At 40.7% G+C, this 16,935-nt stretch overlaps 1 protein-coding gene across 3 annotated transcripts in view; it reads left to right on the forward strand.

Moving 5' to 3' along the window:
* The first annotated feature begins 431 nt into the window (after positions 1–431).
* tex2 (testis expressed 2) overlaps positions 432–16,935 on the forward strand; it is a 41,253-nt gene continuing 24,749 nt past the window's right edge. For 2 of the 3 annotated variants that reach the window (XM_042504770.2, XM_042504772.2), the window contains exons 1-2: positions 432–1,075; positions 2,371–2,435. The gene's annotated coding sequence lies outside the window, so the exon portion shown is untranslated. Of the gene's footprint in view, positions 1,088–2,370; positions 2,436–16,935 lie in introns of all 3 variants that reach the window. The other variant, XM_042504771.2, reaches the window with a different exon arrangement.

Genomic DNA, 16,935 nt, shown 5'->3' on the forward strand with positions numbered 1-16,935 from the left:
TCATTGCTTTACCATTCTTCAGTCCATGCAGTGTTTTCATGTAGTCTGATTTCTATTTTCAGCTGTTTACTATCATTCTTATAAAAAATACAATGTCTCTTTTTTTTCCAAATGAATAAGTCAACAGCTTAAAAATATTTTAGATTGATCCAAAATACTTTCACACATCTTGGTCTGGATTTGATTCTTAGTATTTGTCTCATCTTGGTTTTGTATTGGTTATATTTTATTTACAACTCACACTTTTGTTCTCTATTGGATAAAAAATCCAATGAAATCATATGAAACGTTGACAGATGAAAGTTTGACAAATAGTTTTAATATCATAGTTACAAAACACACATTTGCTCCTTGTGCTGTCATGTGGACCGTTTCCTGTGACGTAATCCCGTCAGCCCAGTAGGTGGCAGCCTGTTCAAGCAAATATAATCAGATTAAACGAGCCGGAATTCGGATGAATCTACTGGTCGCCAGTAACACTGTGCACCTGGTGGCAGTGATCCAGGGGTAAATTGTGGCTGCGGTTTTTTTTTTACGTTATAGTTTTTAAATCCAAAAATATGTCGTCATCTGGAAAAGCTGCATTGTGTTTTTGAGCGTCTGTGTTTTTAGCAGCTGCTCATTAGCCACAGGGGCTTGTTAGCGGTGTTTGTGGAGGGGGACCCGCGTCTGCCAGGCATGCTGCAACGCCGTGACGCAATTCACACTCTCCTGCTGCAACACAATCAAATATGAAGAGCCAGAGTGCCGACGACGAGCTGCTCCTTTGGCTGTAAATATCACGGAAATGCTGAGGAGAGAGGAGCGGGGGGTGTGGCGCTGACCATCACCCATTCACCAAAACAATACACGCCCAGCGCTCGTGCAATTGTGGCGTAAAAAGCCGCGCCGGGGAGCCGCGTTTGGTCACAGTCTGTCCGCTCCGGACACCTCACTGGGTGCACAGGCCAGCCCGCCGCGATCCGTCCCTCTGCAGACTGCCAACAAAACGCAGGGATCCTCATCGCATTACGCAGATTCAAAGCCTGGATGCAGCGCGAGCCAGTGGCCTGCACGAGAAGATGCGATAACTACGGTAAGATTAAAGGTGCGTTTGTCTTTTTTTTTTTTTTTTTAGTGTCGATTTGAGTATCAGCTGTTATGCGCATCATGGGTGTATCACTGTCAAACCATTGCAGAGCTAAAGCCAGGATGTGAGGAGGACAAAGGGGCGGATGGAGCTGAATATTTTTTGGATTATTAGTGTTAACAGAGTAGAAAAGCACGAGCAGGAAGCACATGAAATGAAGCTGTCAGGATGCTACAGTATGGCCCAGTGTAGATGGTGTACTTCCCTATTGGTGCACATCTCTGTTGTTTTATAAGCATCACACTGTTTGTCATGTTATCATGTTTATCACAGACTCATAATGAACTGTCTCATTATCCACGTAGCCTGCTGTGAACACTACAGCTCTGCATCAGTCCTCTCTTGTCCCCTTGGTCCCCCTTCCTGTAGCAGGCCACAGCATCTCTGGACGACACTCAGACTTTTATCTCTGTTTCACCTAATTACACCAAATCCCCGGGATAGAGCACCGTTGGTCTGTAGGACATTACTTATCACATAATTTCGAGGGAGTTTCTGCAGTGTCCTCATGTGAACTGGTTTCCTAAGAAGCTATAATGTGGTTTCTAATACAGGTGTGTGTGTCTTTTTATCACTTTAGACCAGGGATACTCGACTTGCTTTGCTTGGGGGCCACTTAAGCAAAATTAAAAGAAGCCAGGGGCCAGTCGCACCAGTTCTAAGATATTATCATTTTTCTAGGAATTTAGGACATTTCTGGGATTTTTTGGACATTTCTAGGACTATAGGACATTTCTAGGACGTTTTAGGACTAGCACATTTCTCTGATTTTAGGATTTTTCTCAGATTTTAGGATGTTTCTAGGATTTTTGGACATTTCTGTAATTTTAGGATGTTTAAAGGATTTTAGGACATTTTTATGATTTTAGGAGTTTTCTACGATTTTGGAACATAAGGGGCCTCACCAGGACCTCCTTACAGGGGAATGGGGGATCCTCCACTGGCACTTTTTGATAAAAAAGCTCTATTATGACACTGTTTTATGCACTTAAGCACCCCATGTATACTAAAAGTACAAGTACAGATTTGTTGAGTATGAGTTGAGTATCACTCCCATTAAGATCTGAAGCTGCGGCTGTTCAACATATCATGGAAGACACGAGTGCATCATATTAGGAAAATATGTTTTATGTAACATGTTGTTAAAACATAGTGAAACGACTAAGGGGTGATCAGAAAGTTGATGAGTACAGTTGTGCGTTACCCATTAAAGACATGTATCTCTGTCTCTGTTTTCCTAGGCGTGTTTGCACCATGAGTGCAGGTTGTGTTGCAAGAGGAGATTGAATGCCTCTAAAATCTCAAGGTAAGACTTCTCTGCGGCTTTGACCTTGTGTTTTTGTGTGTGTGTGTGTGTGTGTGTGTGTGTGTTTGAGTGAGAGAGAGAGAGAGAAAGAAAGAGAGAGGTGGTAGTGCTGAAATTGATCCATGGCCTTGGCTGCCTCGCTCTCCTCTTCTTAATTATGTCTCCTTCATCTCAACTTTTCTTACTCAACCGTGTTTACATCCATAGGTGTAGATTTGGGGGGACACAGGGGGCACGTCCCCCTTTAATAATTAAAACATGCACATTTGGCCCCTAATTGCAGAGGACTTTTATTTAGACAAAATTAATTACATTGAAACATAGATTGATGCACAGGGCACAAAATGGTTCATATGGAAAACAGGAAATGAACACCCCTGTCCCACTAAAAGTCCTATTAACACTGTTTAATATCTGCCTTTTTTATTTGGTGGGAAAGGTTACAATCGGCATTTAGCACAGGGTCAAATGACTCAGCAGTAGTCACAGTTATGTATTGGCTCTGGCTCCAATCGGCACTGACAGATACAACAGCAGGGTAGACGTGCTAATTTTGGCCCCTTTGCCAGCATGATGCAATAACAGACTGCCACAAAATATTGTCTATCTCCACTTAAACAGAGTTCAAACATTGTTCCAAAATAGTCTGCCCTGAGTTTGAAAGAGAGACTGAATAACTAAGAGATATAAAAAAGAAATAACCACCAATACTTTTTCACTACTTATACTGTTTACTTATATGTTTTCCGGCCTGTCCATGACAACAAATGTGGCACACCAGCAGAAAGGCATTTGCACAGCCGTGTACACAGCTCTGGTCTACTGGCAATGAGAAAGGAGTCTATCACCTATTTTAGCGGGCTTCCCGTGTGTAATAAAAACATTTACATTTGCTAATTTGGGTGGAAAAGGGGTATGATGTGTATGAGTGTTTGATGCTAGAAATTCCCCAAACCCCCAGTTTCATTCAAACAAAACCTACACCCTTTACATCTTTACATGTATGTCACTGTCTTAATGCAAATGTGTATGTTGGTATACATTTTCACATGCTGCATTTTTTACGCATTTTGTTTTTTATGCCAACCTCTGTGCCTCACACTGAGGTATATTTGCATATAAAGCGAGATTGTCCAGAGAGAATACTCTTTTTTTTTTTAAGCTTAATTAGACAAATTGCTGTGAGGGTAAAAGCAAACAGTGGCAGCTGAACCATCTGAATAAGCCATTGTTTGTGGATGAAAGGGGGCTTGATGGCACACTCTGTCACAAGGCCTTCAGTAATCTGAAACACATGAGATTTCACAGAAAAGCCAAAATATAATATGAACAAAGAAAACATGGATGTGTGTCTAAGTGCAAAGCTGAAGAAGTGGATGTGTTTGGATGCTTCTGTGTTTATGGCTGCATGTGCTGCAGGCTGTGAACTTTCGAGTTGAATGGCAGTTCACATTTTGAGCAAAATTAAAATAATTTAGCCGGGGGGCTTTTTGTGAGCCAACTTGGAGTCAGCGGCCGACATAAATGTTCCCACTTTGTGGTTTGAACCGCTGTGTCAGTGGCTTGGATAACTTGAGCCCACATGGATTCCTGCCATGCTGGTCGAGGTCAGGGCCGTGTAAATGTTTGTATGTGTGTTGTTGTACTCATTTAATGTAGGAACCAGTTTTAAAGCTTTAAAACTTTTACGCACTTTCCCTCTTACCTGTAGTGCTATTTATCAGTCTAGATTGTTTTGGTGTGAATTGCTGAGTTATTGCCTGTAGAGATATCTGCCTTTTCTCCAATATAATGAAACTAAATGGCATTCTGCTTGTGGTCCTCAAAGCGCCAAAAAATACTTTTAAACTCAGCAGCAATGTCTCTTTCTAGAAATTATGACCTGGTTATTCAAAATAATCCATAGACCTTGTTGTGAGCAGTTTCGTGTAGGAACTATTTTCTTTCCACCAAAGTGCACCAACCAACTGTATCACTGCGCAGAAGGAGGCGTCGATACCCATGGACAGAAGGCTCGTACTCATGACAGTGCGAGATGTAAACATTAATGGCGTCCTCTGCGGCTGAGCTGTAACAAAGTCCAGCTCAGTGATGCTAGGTGAGCTAGCACTGGACGCACGCTTCCTTGGTTGACTGGTCTTGTTTGGTAGAAAGAAAGTAGTTCCTACATGAAACTGCTCACAACAAGGTCTGTGGAATATCTTGAGTTACATAGTCATGATTTCTGGAAAGAGACAATACTGGTGAGTTTTTAAAGAATATTTTTTTGGCGGTTTTAGCACCACAAGTCGAGTGCTGTCTAGTTAGATTACGTGCAAGAGGGCAGACTTCTCAATGGCCGATATCTTCAATACTCGGTGACACGCACCAGAATAACCTAGACTGATAAATAGCACTACAGGTAAGAGGAAAAATACTTATTTTTTACATTCGGAAATGAAGTGTCCCTTTAATTGTTTTCTGAAATAAAGGACAAAAGTGTAGTTAGAGCCAGATAATCAAGCCACGATTGAAGTGGCCCTATGAGAGGGAGAAAGGAAAATCAGGGAAACTGGTGACACATCCAGTGTTTGTTGTAATATGTACAGGAGGCAGGTGCTAGAGGCAGCCCCTGCAGCTCACTATATATTAGATTGCTATAAGTGTAATCACCAGGGTATTCCTCCTACTCAGGTAGGATGTCAACCGATACAGAACTGAGCCAGATAAAACAGTTTATGTGTGAACTCCGAGAAGAGCCCTGGAGGATAGAAACGTAGATGAATTAGAGAATAGACAATGCTGTCTCCCAGATATGTTTTTATATTATAATTGTGGTGACAACATATTTGCTGTGTGGATTATATTCAGAGACAACATTTCTTTTAGAAATATTGTGCAAGACTGTGACTCCAGAACCTCAGGTTTGCGTCCAGACTCCTGCCTTATGTTTAGGCAACCAAGGCACGTTAGTAATATTGAGGGAAAAATTGTTGATTTTTTTACTTTAAAAAAAAAGGGTGAAAAATTAATTGATTATTATTAGTATTTCTACATTTATTCGATCAGTATTACGTTTACCCTCAAAAATGTACTTGTTGTTTGAAATGGGTTGTGCAGACATACAATATAAATCCTAGGTGACGGGGCTGACAGTAGGAGATACGGGCGCTTTGAGAACTAAAGTTGAGAGAATTTTGTGCATCTTGTTCCAGCTTATTCTTGTTAGATTTCAGCCTCTTTGAAATATCAAAATGAATCTGCAAATGCTGTCATCCTTTGCCTTACAGTGCTTTCAGTTTCTTATTTTGTTTTGTCCTCGAAGGTGCAAGTGAATCAAGTGTTTCCTTTGTTCCGATGTTCAGCAGATCTTTACACAATAGCGCCTGCCTCCCAGAGTTGTTAAGAGAAGTAGCAGACTACAGGCAGTGGGTTGTTGTCTTTTAACTGCTTTGACAGGCCTGGAGGTACACTACGGCCAAAAGTATGTAGATCATTTTATATACCTAAAACAGACCCTACTTGTGGTTCTTTTTTTATGGTTTTGGCGTCTCAGTTCCAATTAAAGGAAATGTTAATGGGACAATATATAGTGATATTTTGAGTCAAGCCACATTTAATTTTATAGGACATTTTAATACAACAGGTGTAGAAAAGTTTTGGAAAGGCTATTTCCTCTTTTAACATGTCAGTGCATGCATACTGCAAGATTCATTAAGACATTGTGATTTTGTTTGGAAAAACTTGACTCACCTGCACAGAGAGCTCTGGCGTCTACCAACCCAACACCTTTGGTTGAGTTGGACCACCTGCAAGTTCGGCCATGTCACCCAGCATGATAGCACAGCTTCACTGATGTTCTTGCAAGTGGGAACAAATTCTTGATGTTTCTACCTTTTAAAAGGCTTTTTGAAGGTTTTTCCTTATTTGTTACGCGGGTTCAAGGACAGAGGGATGATGTATGCTGTGAAGCCCTCTGAGGCAAATTGTGATTTGTGATATTGGGCTTTATAAATAAACTGAACTGATATTGAATTAAAAGTTTCTGCAGCCAGGTTTCAAAAAGCTTTCCCATACGATTGGAAGCTGTTAGAGCATCAGATTAATTCCCATACATTTGGAATTACATGTTCTACCATCTTTAAGGGGTGTCCACATACTTTTGGCCATGTTGTGTACCTGTGGTGGGAGTTCTGCTGAGGACAAAAAATGCAAATCTGATCTGAAAATAGTCACACTGAGGATGGATGCGGTAAAGATGCAGAAAGCGTGACTTTGCTGATGGATTGGTTTGCAAGATAACTGACACGCAGCACCATTTCAACGTGAAAGCACGCACGCACACGCACATATGCACATGCACAAATTCATTCACACATGTTCCACACAAGCACCTTATCCACACACTCTCTGTTTAAATGAAAAAGCCAGTGGAGCAGCCATTGGCGCCTGTTACTGTGAAGAGCAGCAGCAAGTGTCACAGCTAATGGCTTCTGACGCTGCCATGGCTGTGTGTGTAGGCGTGCATGCATGTGCGTGTGTGTGTGTGTGTGTGTGTGTGTGTGTGTGTGTGTGTGTGCACACTTCACTGACCAGCTATTGACCAGGATATGCATTTAATAAAAGCACACTGACAAAGCACATACATACTTGACTCATTCTGCAGGACATACATCTGTTTGTGCTTTCACTAAGGAGAGAGTAATGGGTGGTGCTTTCCTCTCATTGCGGCTATCTTGCCAAACAGGAAGTTAACGTTGGAGAGAAAGGAGGAAGTCTCTGTTGACGAGATCACACACAGAGATTTGACCTAGCACACACTGAATGCACACTTGGTTTGCACACGCTGTGCTCAGCATGCAAGCCAGTTATACTGTATGTATGAGCTGCAGTTCGTCCTCACACAAAACAGTCAATTCTACAAACAAGCATTGCCTCTTTAGCCAGATTTTATTCCTCTGTGCCGTGACGCTCCACTGTTGTTCAGTTACAGTTAAAAACAAATGAGAGAGCCACACTGTTGCACAGGGACGACAGCTTCCTTAATAAAAATGAACAAGAGCACTGTAGTTTATTTTTGATTCGATAACACACATCCTGCTGCTGTAAATAATCACTAGAGCGCCAAATGTGTATTAATCCACGGTTGAATATAGTTTTCAATAAATGCACTATTATTTCCTGTTTGTGTAACACATGCTGAAAACTATAGTGCCCCCTGTTTTAAGAGATTATTTAGTGTTTAAAAAAACAACCTAGGTATTTTTTTTAAAGATTTAAACCTCAGTAGGAACCAATGTGTCTGCAGAGTGACAGACAGGAAATCAGATAATATTTAGATAAATAGAGCGATGAAGGGATGACGTATTTTTGTAGGCCAACCAGAAAGTAAGCGTCGCACTGGTTCCCTCGTCAAAAAAACCTTATGGGATTTTTGGATGGGATTTTTGGATTATCGCCAAAAATAAGCTCTGTGACGTACACAGATAAACACCATTTTTGTGTGTTTTGAAGCATAAATGAAATCACCAGAAGTAAAAAGCTGTTGTTAGGCTATAAACAAACTACATCCAGGTCACATGACATAAATGTCACCACCCTAAATAAAAACACGTTAAAACACAATAGAAAAATATTATAAACAGATAAATCCACAAGCTGGAGCGTGACTGTTGCTGTAAAGCTGTAAAGGTGGCTAATGAGTTTATGTGTCTGCTGTGATGACGTCTAATGTCCCTGAAAAAACACTGTAGTCCGATTTAGCAACCGCCTAAAAAAAAACTTAAAAGTTTGTTTGTATGGACGTATTTTATTTTGCAGAAAAAAATGTCTAAATATCTCAAGCCCATGTAAACCACAGACCTTCACATTTTACCCGAAAATCCATAAAAAAAACCCATAGACTTTAAGACGAGGGAACCGCAAGTGCTAAAAGGCTAATGGACTTCCGCATTTTAGGACTCAATACTTCACTGCTCTATATATCGATGCTTGGCCCTCAGCGTCAGTGGCCCTCGGCGTCAAACGCTGATGCACGGAGGCGTCCTTTGGCAGCAGTTTGAGACGACGGCATGTTTGAAATATAGAAATATACTGTCTGTAGATAAGTACCTGATACAACCCCACTTCAAAAAACTCCTTTGAGATAAAGAAATAGAGCAAACGTCTCTCATTTACCAAAAGTGCTGCAGACTTTGTGATATCACAGACAAAGATTTTCTGATACAGCAAAGATTACAGGTTTCTACATGCTGCGCCACTGTTAGAAATCCACCCTTTGTTATTCCATGTAACTTATACGCTAATTCTGCTAAGTGTCTGTGCTGATGCCTCCATTGTGTGGCACGTCACTGTCAAATATATGAAAAAATAAATGGATTAGATATTTTGAGCTTCTTTGAGTGGCCTAGAATCTTCTAATGATGTCGGTCTGGATGTCGCTTCTTGAAGTTTAGCAGCAGTTAAATACATAAATACAGTGTATAAACATAAGAGTTTCTTTTTGTCAGCGCCGTGAGAGCTTGCAACAACTTCACACAATGAGCCATGAATACTAATTTCAAATATTATATTTAAGATGCGTCTCCTTCTCTTATTAGCCACAGGCTATTATCTCTCCGTCCTCATTTTCACAGTCTTTCTTTTATGGCTTTCGATTACTAATCAGACTGTTTTCACTGCAATCTCACAGATCAGCACCACTGTAAGCAACATGGCCCACTTATTTCTTTTGGTCATACAGGATAAAAGCATAACATAATTTCTAATGTTAATCTTTGTCTGTGAATACACTCGCAGCTGATGCCCCCCCCCCCATGTCTCCCTCCCTCCATCACTCCATTCATTCTGTAATTGGGTGGATTATGACTAATACCAAACCCTCCGGCTGTTTGCGGGCTGTCAAGCAGCTTTTGCGCAGATTATAAATTGCTTAATATATTTGGTTGCCTGTGTGTTTGTGTGTGTTCAGTCAGGACTGTGCGTTGATCCACCTTTTGATCTCTTAACTGTCAAATCGGGTTAGGCGGCTCCAGACATTGATATCCGATGCAAATCTGTTGTTTATCGAAGTGAGGCTTTAGCAAATCAGCAGCTTGTAATGATGAAAGTTTGCACATCTATGTCTCGACGCTGGCAGAGAGGATCAGAATCAAAAGCTGAAGTTGTCGGGAGAAAGTGGATTGATGTTGACAACCATTATTAGAGGTTATTAATTGATGAGGCGCTTTTTTGTTTTTTAGAGGGTGCTCAGCTAAACGATGTACAAACACACTCTTTCACCCGTCTCATAGAGGTAGATCTGAGCTTTTTCCATCCTTCTTGGTGCTTTGGTTTTGCGCCTACGCATCCCACACACACACACACACACACACACACACACACACACACACACACACACACACGCACACACACTGAGAGCCCTTCACTGAAGATGTTAACAAACACTCCACACACTCCGAGGAGACCAGGGTTATATACAGTGAGGAGGAGCTGCCCTGCCAAACAAAAGGATGTGAGAATAAGTGTGGAGCAAGATGAAAGCTTCACTGTTGGCATGGCAACCACCAGATGATCTGCATGGCAAGGTTTGATGTTTGACGTGTTTGACGGTGGATTCTGGGTTAGAGAGAAAGAGAGAGGTGAAGAAAACCGGTTTGATCCAGCGCAGCTGTGTGAGTGCTCTTTATCTCCCCGGCTCTTGTTTTATTGTTGTTTTATTCTCTCCTGTTTTTCGTTAAAGAGATTCAGAGCAGCGGTGCTCACCATCAAACCTCTGCTCAGTGTGTCCTCTCACGCTGCGGGAGCTCACAGTGCTGCCAGTCGATGCACTCAGACCCCGGAGCAGCACTCCCGTGCACAGTGTGTGTATGTTCGTGTGCACGTTTGGAGGTTTTGAGTGCATGTCTGTTGCTGTTATGCAAATGTATTGGTCTAACAGGAATATTGACACATCACACATTAACGGTGTCAGTGTTGTTCAATGTCAATATGATGGCGGTCCTGTGCTGGAACAGCTCTATCAAAGCAGTCTCTAAAGCCTGCTGTGAAATCATGTTTTCTTTCATTTGTTATTTTTCTATTTGAATGTTTTATTGGATTTTATATTAATCATCTTTAATCAGAGGCCAAGTGTACTCAGTATTAGAGAGTGCTATCCAATTAATACATTACAAAGTGTTTTTTAAGTCATATGTCATACACACTGTTTCACAGGAATTCTTACAAACTCTGAAGAAAACATTACAATTTTATAATAATATTAAATGGTATTGGATAAAGCTGATACTATAAGTCAGCTTAACTCAGCAGAAAATTAATTGGCAGCTATTGTTTATCTTTCTTTCTCTCTCTCTATTTTTTCTTACTACCATATGTGTTTGTGTTTGTGTTTTGTGAATATAGTTATTTTTATTTATGCCTGGGTCCAGACCAATCCACCAAATTTGAATTGACTGATTCGTCTGGCATCGTGAGTGATATGGACAAGATAGACGGTGCTATCTAGGTTGTTCTAAATCCACGTCTTCTCAATATCACAGAAAAAAGTAGATTGTTTTACTTTGCACCACTCTTAACATCTTGGAAAAACCAGTATGTTGGCACGGCTATGCATCAGCGCGGACTTAAAATGACATCATATTGGGGCGGTTACATCGATCTCTAGTGAATGGTTAAAGAAAATCGAATCCCCTACTCTTGCTTCAGAGTAGTAGGCCTCTATATAATCCTCTCAGATGCAGATCAGCCTCTCTCTTGCTCTGTAATTACTGTCTTTTCTATTGTATGTATTTTGTATCCAAATTGTTACGCCAATGAACAAAGACTTAACAGTTTTTAAAATAGAAAACAAATTCTAATCTTAAGAAGTTTAAATAGCAACAATTTAATTCATAATTGATAAACTTTTTCAGACTTTTTTTAACAGTGAAAATTCACTGTTTCCAGTTTCTCAAATGTAAATATTTAAATATTTTCTCAGTCTTCTGTGTAAGTAAAATAATTATGTTTAGTTTTTTTGACAGTTGGTCAGATAAAATAAAATGTCTGAAAAAAAGGAACTATGTTTTTTTTTCACTATTCTGGCAGGCTGTACAGTAATTAATTCATTGATTAATGGAAAAACAAATAAATAATGGAAATAATCACCAGTTGCAACCCCTAATATTGAGTTCTAAAAAATGTTGTTACAGTTTCGGTGAGTGTGTGCACATCCAGGCGAAAATACTCGGATGCAAGACTAAAAAAATACTGCAGGGCACGAAGGAGGTCTGCACACTGTAGTCTCCAAACAAACTTCTCATTGCTTCTCATTTTGAAGCAATGTTTCTTCTTTTGGATCGAAACGTTGCTGTTAAGGAATAATTTGACGATTTCAACCAGCTTTGTATCATAACAGTGTGGGTGTCGACAAACTGCTGTAAACTTCCCTCCATCTCCTCTCAGACAGCATTTTTGCTGGCTCTAGGGCTGTTGCTCACACTACAGATTGTACTTCATCATTATTGTGTGAACCACGGACACAAAAAGTATAGAAGCAGATCAAGAAAAACTCAGATCAAACATTAAAACTACACAGTGCTGATCAAATATGAACCGAGATTCTGTTAACTGCTATTTCTTGCCTAAAATGTCTCCAGAAACATTATTTAGTGCACTGTTTGGCTGTAATTCAAGAATTTGTAAACAGGAAGTGGGGACATATTTTAATGTCCTTTTTGACTGTAATTTGAGATTTTCACCATATTTTTTCTTGTTGAAAAACAGACAAGCATGCATCCACCGCCGGAGCTTTTAATGGTGTGGTGCGGTGAAGTGCATTCTGGTAGTTGTCGGTTTTCTACCTCTCTAGCAAAGCAAACGTCACAGCCCTTTTTATCTAGTCACGAGAGCCCAGTTTTAAGGAAAGACCATCTTTCCAGCAGTGAAATACTTCTTCAAAAAGAGAATTAAACAATTTATTCAGAGCCTACAGTGCGCAGACCTCCGCGGTGCTCTACAGTTTTGGTCAAACTTTCAGTGGCAGACACCCCTGGTGAGAGGGCAGCCATACTTAAAACTTTGTGCTGTCGTCACTTTTTCATCTTTTAGTGAAAGGTCAGTCATCTCCCTTGAGGTACTGTCCTTCCCTTCGCTTTTCTTTTTTATTCATGCACCTTCCCTTTATTCCTCCATCTTTCTGTCCTTCAGCGAGAGCTTTAAGTGGCCGGCCAGGTGCTTTGGGACTAACACCTCCACAGCCCCCTTGAGCTATTTTAAGAACTGCAGTTTGTGTTCACATCCTCGCAGTCAGTCAGGTCAGAGTTTCATTGACTTCCATGGTAAGTCAAAAGGGCTTTTTGCACAAAGATTGTGCTATAAGGGTCGTAACGAAGTCCCTTCTTTATGCCTCCTTTGCATTTTTACAAAGAACCAAACAACAGCGACACCATCCCGCTCCAGTGTGAGGTTATACGCTGCATTATGGCATCAGGCGATCAAACGAGGCGTGACCGGTGTGACATGTAACTCAAAAACGTCGGCCTCTAGTGTGACATATAACATATGCGTTGGCAACGCTTTATAACAATAACAATCAATACCTTCTCTGTTACATGGCGGCTGATCTCTGCCTCTGCTTGGAGGGTAAGGAGGCCCTGGACCTCTTTGTCTGCTCAATTTGTGGACATTTACTGCCGCTGTTCTTCTTCTTTGAGTTAGCTGCTAACTGCAAACAGATACTTTTTAAACTTCCCACATTGTGGTCTCTAACATAATAATCAAATCATCACATCTTTCCAGCTTAACGTTTTACACAGACCTCGTTGCGGGACTGTTGAAGTTCGACTTGATAAAATGTGACGATTAAACTGGCGTCTCTTCATCCATATTCAGCTTTTCTTTCTCAATTGCCATTCGTCTCTTTCCCTGTCTTTCTTCGTTTTTTTTAGAAGAAACAATGAAAAGAACCAGTAAAACTCTTGTCATTTCTCCCCTTATTTACATTCAGTCCTCTTATCCCTCACTGCATACCTTTTCATATAAGTGCACAGTACATCTACATACAGTATGTATACAGTACTGCATATGTATGAGGTGTAACCAGTGATGACAGGTATCAGTGTTCCCCACGGAGAGCAGTGGAGCATGAAAAAAAGGCTCGTGGTAAACTGCTCTCTGCTGTTATGGGACTGTCAGAGTTCCCGTGATCATGGAAAACCTGGAAAGTCATGGAATTTCATAATCACATTTATGACATGTGCTGTGTGTAATACATTTAATTATATTAATGCAATATAAAAGTGAATTTACTTCTCGCAGCTGACAACGTAACGTAGCTCTAATCTGCATCGACGTGTGATAATTTTTTGGTTATATTGTGTTTTTGTTTATTTGCTTATCACAAAAGTTTCTCTATTTTCTCCCTGCGTTCCGTCTCTTCCTTCATATATGCCCACTAGGCATGTCGAATAATAAGTACTTTTGGCTATAATGGAGGAGCATGCAAAATAAAATGGCTGTGTTTTAAATTTATTTTACTGCCAATTTTAAAAGAAAACTTTTTTAAAAACTTTTTTAGCAATTTTTTATATAAAACTGTAAAGAATTATGGAGATTTTTTTTTGTCTGGAAGGCATGTTTTCTTTGAAAGCTTTTTGGCTATTTTTTCTTTCTTTTTTTAAATTGGTGACTTTTATAGAAAACTTGACATTTTGGGCGATTTTTATATTTTTCTTAATTTTCAAAAGGCATGTTTTCTTTAAAATGATACCATTTATACCAGACATAAACAGAAATGAATGTTGGATTTTCACATTTCTGGCAGTCCTTGAGTAAATCAGGTGGGATGCTGAAATTATATTTGAATAAAGTTATAATCTAAAATGCCCCAGCATGTGGAGCAAGAAGAAAAATTGGGTCTTTGAGAAGTCATGGAAAACTGCTGGAGGACAAAAGACCATCCTCAGCCTGTGTGTCTTTTTCTATTCTCTCTGCCTTCTTCAGGTGCTCTCTGCTTGTTACCTGACTCGCTCAGTCCACCCTCCCTTTGTGTCACTTTTATTTGCATCCAAACACATCCAGGCAACTGCAGACATCATGTGACCAAGGAGCTCATTTCTGCGTGTGTGCTTGTTATTAAGGAAACTCAAGCATCTGATCTGTGCATGTGTGTCTGGGCAGTTAGTGACAATCGACTGCTCCGTCAGCCTCTCTCTCTCTCTGTCTCACCCGATCTATCTTCCCGCTGTCACCCTCCCCTTTTTAATGCCTCGCCAACTTGCTTCTTACTCGACTTGCTCTCCATTTTCTCCCGGCCCCATTTTCCACACGCTCATCTGCTCGGTGTGCTCCTGACGACAGCCTTCAATTCTATTTCCTCATTTTACTTTTCATGTTGATCTTCCTCCTGTGGAAACTTGGCATGTTAGCTTAACATCCTTCAGCAGAGGTCACGCCAGTTTGTCCTCGACACCTGCTGACGCATCCAATCACATCAGCACGCCGTTACTTAAGGAGAAGTAGCCTATTCAGGAGTTTGGTTCTGGCGCGGATAAGGATGGCCTGAAGTAGACAGAATGGTGAAGTTCTTGATTGAACAAATACAGCAAGAAAAAAATCCAACGGAGACACCCAAAAAATGCAAATATTCTTACGACTGTAGTCTGCCCAGCCCACGTCGTCCTTGACATGGCGAAGCTGTTTGTTATTCCCAAATCAGAGGCTTGAAAGTAGTTTTTTAAAAGCCAAAAAATCTAAGGACCTGCTGAAGTAACTGTTGAGTCATTGGTATTGATCTGTGACTTAAAATAAACCCCACAAATACAGATATTTGTGCCAGCTTTGTGCTAAGGGAATGTAAAAGTCTTACAGGGAAATGCCAACCTGTTGGTGGCTGAATGGCATTATGGGTAATGTAGGCATTGGGTTTCAATAAGGAAGAAGAAGAATAAAAAGACAGTAATTTGTTGCATCATCCTTTTTTTGGCTGGGCCACCAGGTTGTTTCTGTCTCTTTGTAGTTATGCCCCTTTGCATCTCTTTATGAGTGTTTCAAGTCTTTTTTTCTGCTTTTTTGGATCTCTTTGCAGATTCTTTGAACCTCTTAATTCATAATTTTAATCCTTCTCCTAGCCAGTGCATGTCAATATGAGCGACATTTTGCAAGTAAAGGCTAGGTGGCCCCCTGATATTCAGTTGGCCCGTTCAGTAATCCATCCATGATTGAAAGATTGTGTGCTGGTAGAAAGTTTTTGTAGACTTTGAACAGAGCGAGGCTCACTGTTTCGCCCTTTTTCCAGTCTATGAGCCAAGCTAAGCTAACTGATTGCTGGTTACAGACTCCTATTTAACATACAGAGCAATTATCCGAAAATGAAGAAGAATATCTCCTCAAAATGTAAAAACTTTTGCTTTAAGTTCACTTGTGCAGACATTCTTCCCATCTTTCCTAACTCTAACCTTCACAAAAACCATGATTTCTAAATGTGAAAATCTACCTCAGTCCATGCCCCCTGCTGCTGTGTGACACTTGTGTAAGGACAGGAGGCCCTCACCCCCCCCCTCACTCCGCACGCCCCCTCAGGGCCTGATATTTGTCAGGATGGGTGACAGTCCAGAAGTATCTACCCATCCATCAAATGCAGAGAGAGGAAAGGGAGACCAGGTGAGTCTCTGTCAAAAAAAGGAAGAAAGAGAGACCGAAAAGTAGACGCATATGGAACCTGCTGCAGCATCTGTCAGACTCAGTATATCAGCTGCGGTTTTAGCAGGAATGAAACGAGCAGAAAATAAAGAAATCTCCAGCAAATTCTGCTTTTTAATGGCGCAGCTGGAGGTTTTTAAACCAGTTAAGAGTGCTTCTCTGCTCTTCAAAAATTGAGTAAATTGGTGGTTTTCATCAGTTCATTCAGCTGAGAGAAGAGAGACTCAATATGCTGAAGGAGGCACAAACTGTTGACCATAAATACATCTCCATCTCTCTTTCAGCATCCACTCTGCACCTCCCTCCTCTTCACAGCTTCTTCTCATATTTTTTCCACTTCTTTACCCACTTTTGAATATGCATGTAAATTTGAATACTGTCAATGTACTCTGAGTTGAGGCAGGATGGGATTACAGATTGTGGATAAGGATTCATTTAAAAAAAAAAAATTCTGCAGAAGTAGTTCAATGTGCAGCGTTTTATATGCCATTTTTTCTCTTCTGTGTTTACTTTTCAACCCCTTTCTCTCTCTACTGTCTGCTCACCCTCTTATATCACTTTTATACCCTGCTGCTTTTAAACCCCCCTCCTCTCTGGTCTCCCGGGGTACTGGCTTTAGCTGATTAGAGTGGCCCCGCTTGCTTTGATTAATTGGATGAGTCTTCCCTCGGTGCCAGACTCTTCTCCTCATCCTCATCCAGAAGCGGCTAAAACAAACACAGGGCTTTTAATGGCAGTGGTGCATTGATGAGAGGAAATAACTTAAACTGTGGGTGTGTCAGCAAACATTGTCCAGGTTGCGCTTAATTGAACCTGAAAAACACAAGACATGTTTCCAGTG

The sequence above is a fragment of the Plectropomus leopardus genome, chromosome 18 (assembly GCF_026936395.1).
Source record: "Plectropomus leopardus strain MGB_pleo_1.0 chromosome 18, ASM2693639v1, whole genome shotgun sequence".
Lineage (NCBI taxonomy): Eukaryota > Metazoa > Chordata > Actinopteri > Perciformes > Serranidae > Plectropomus > Plectropomus leopardus.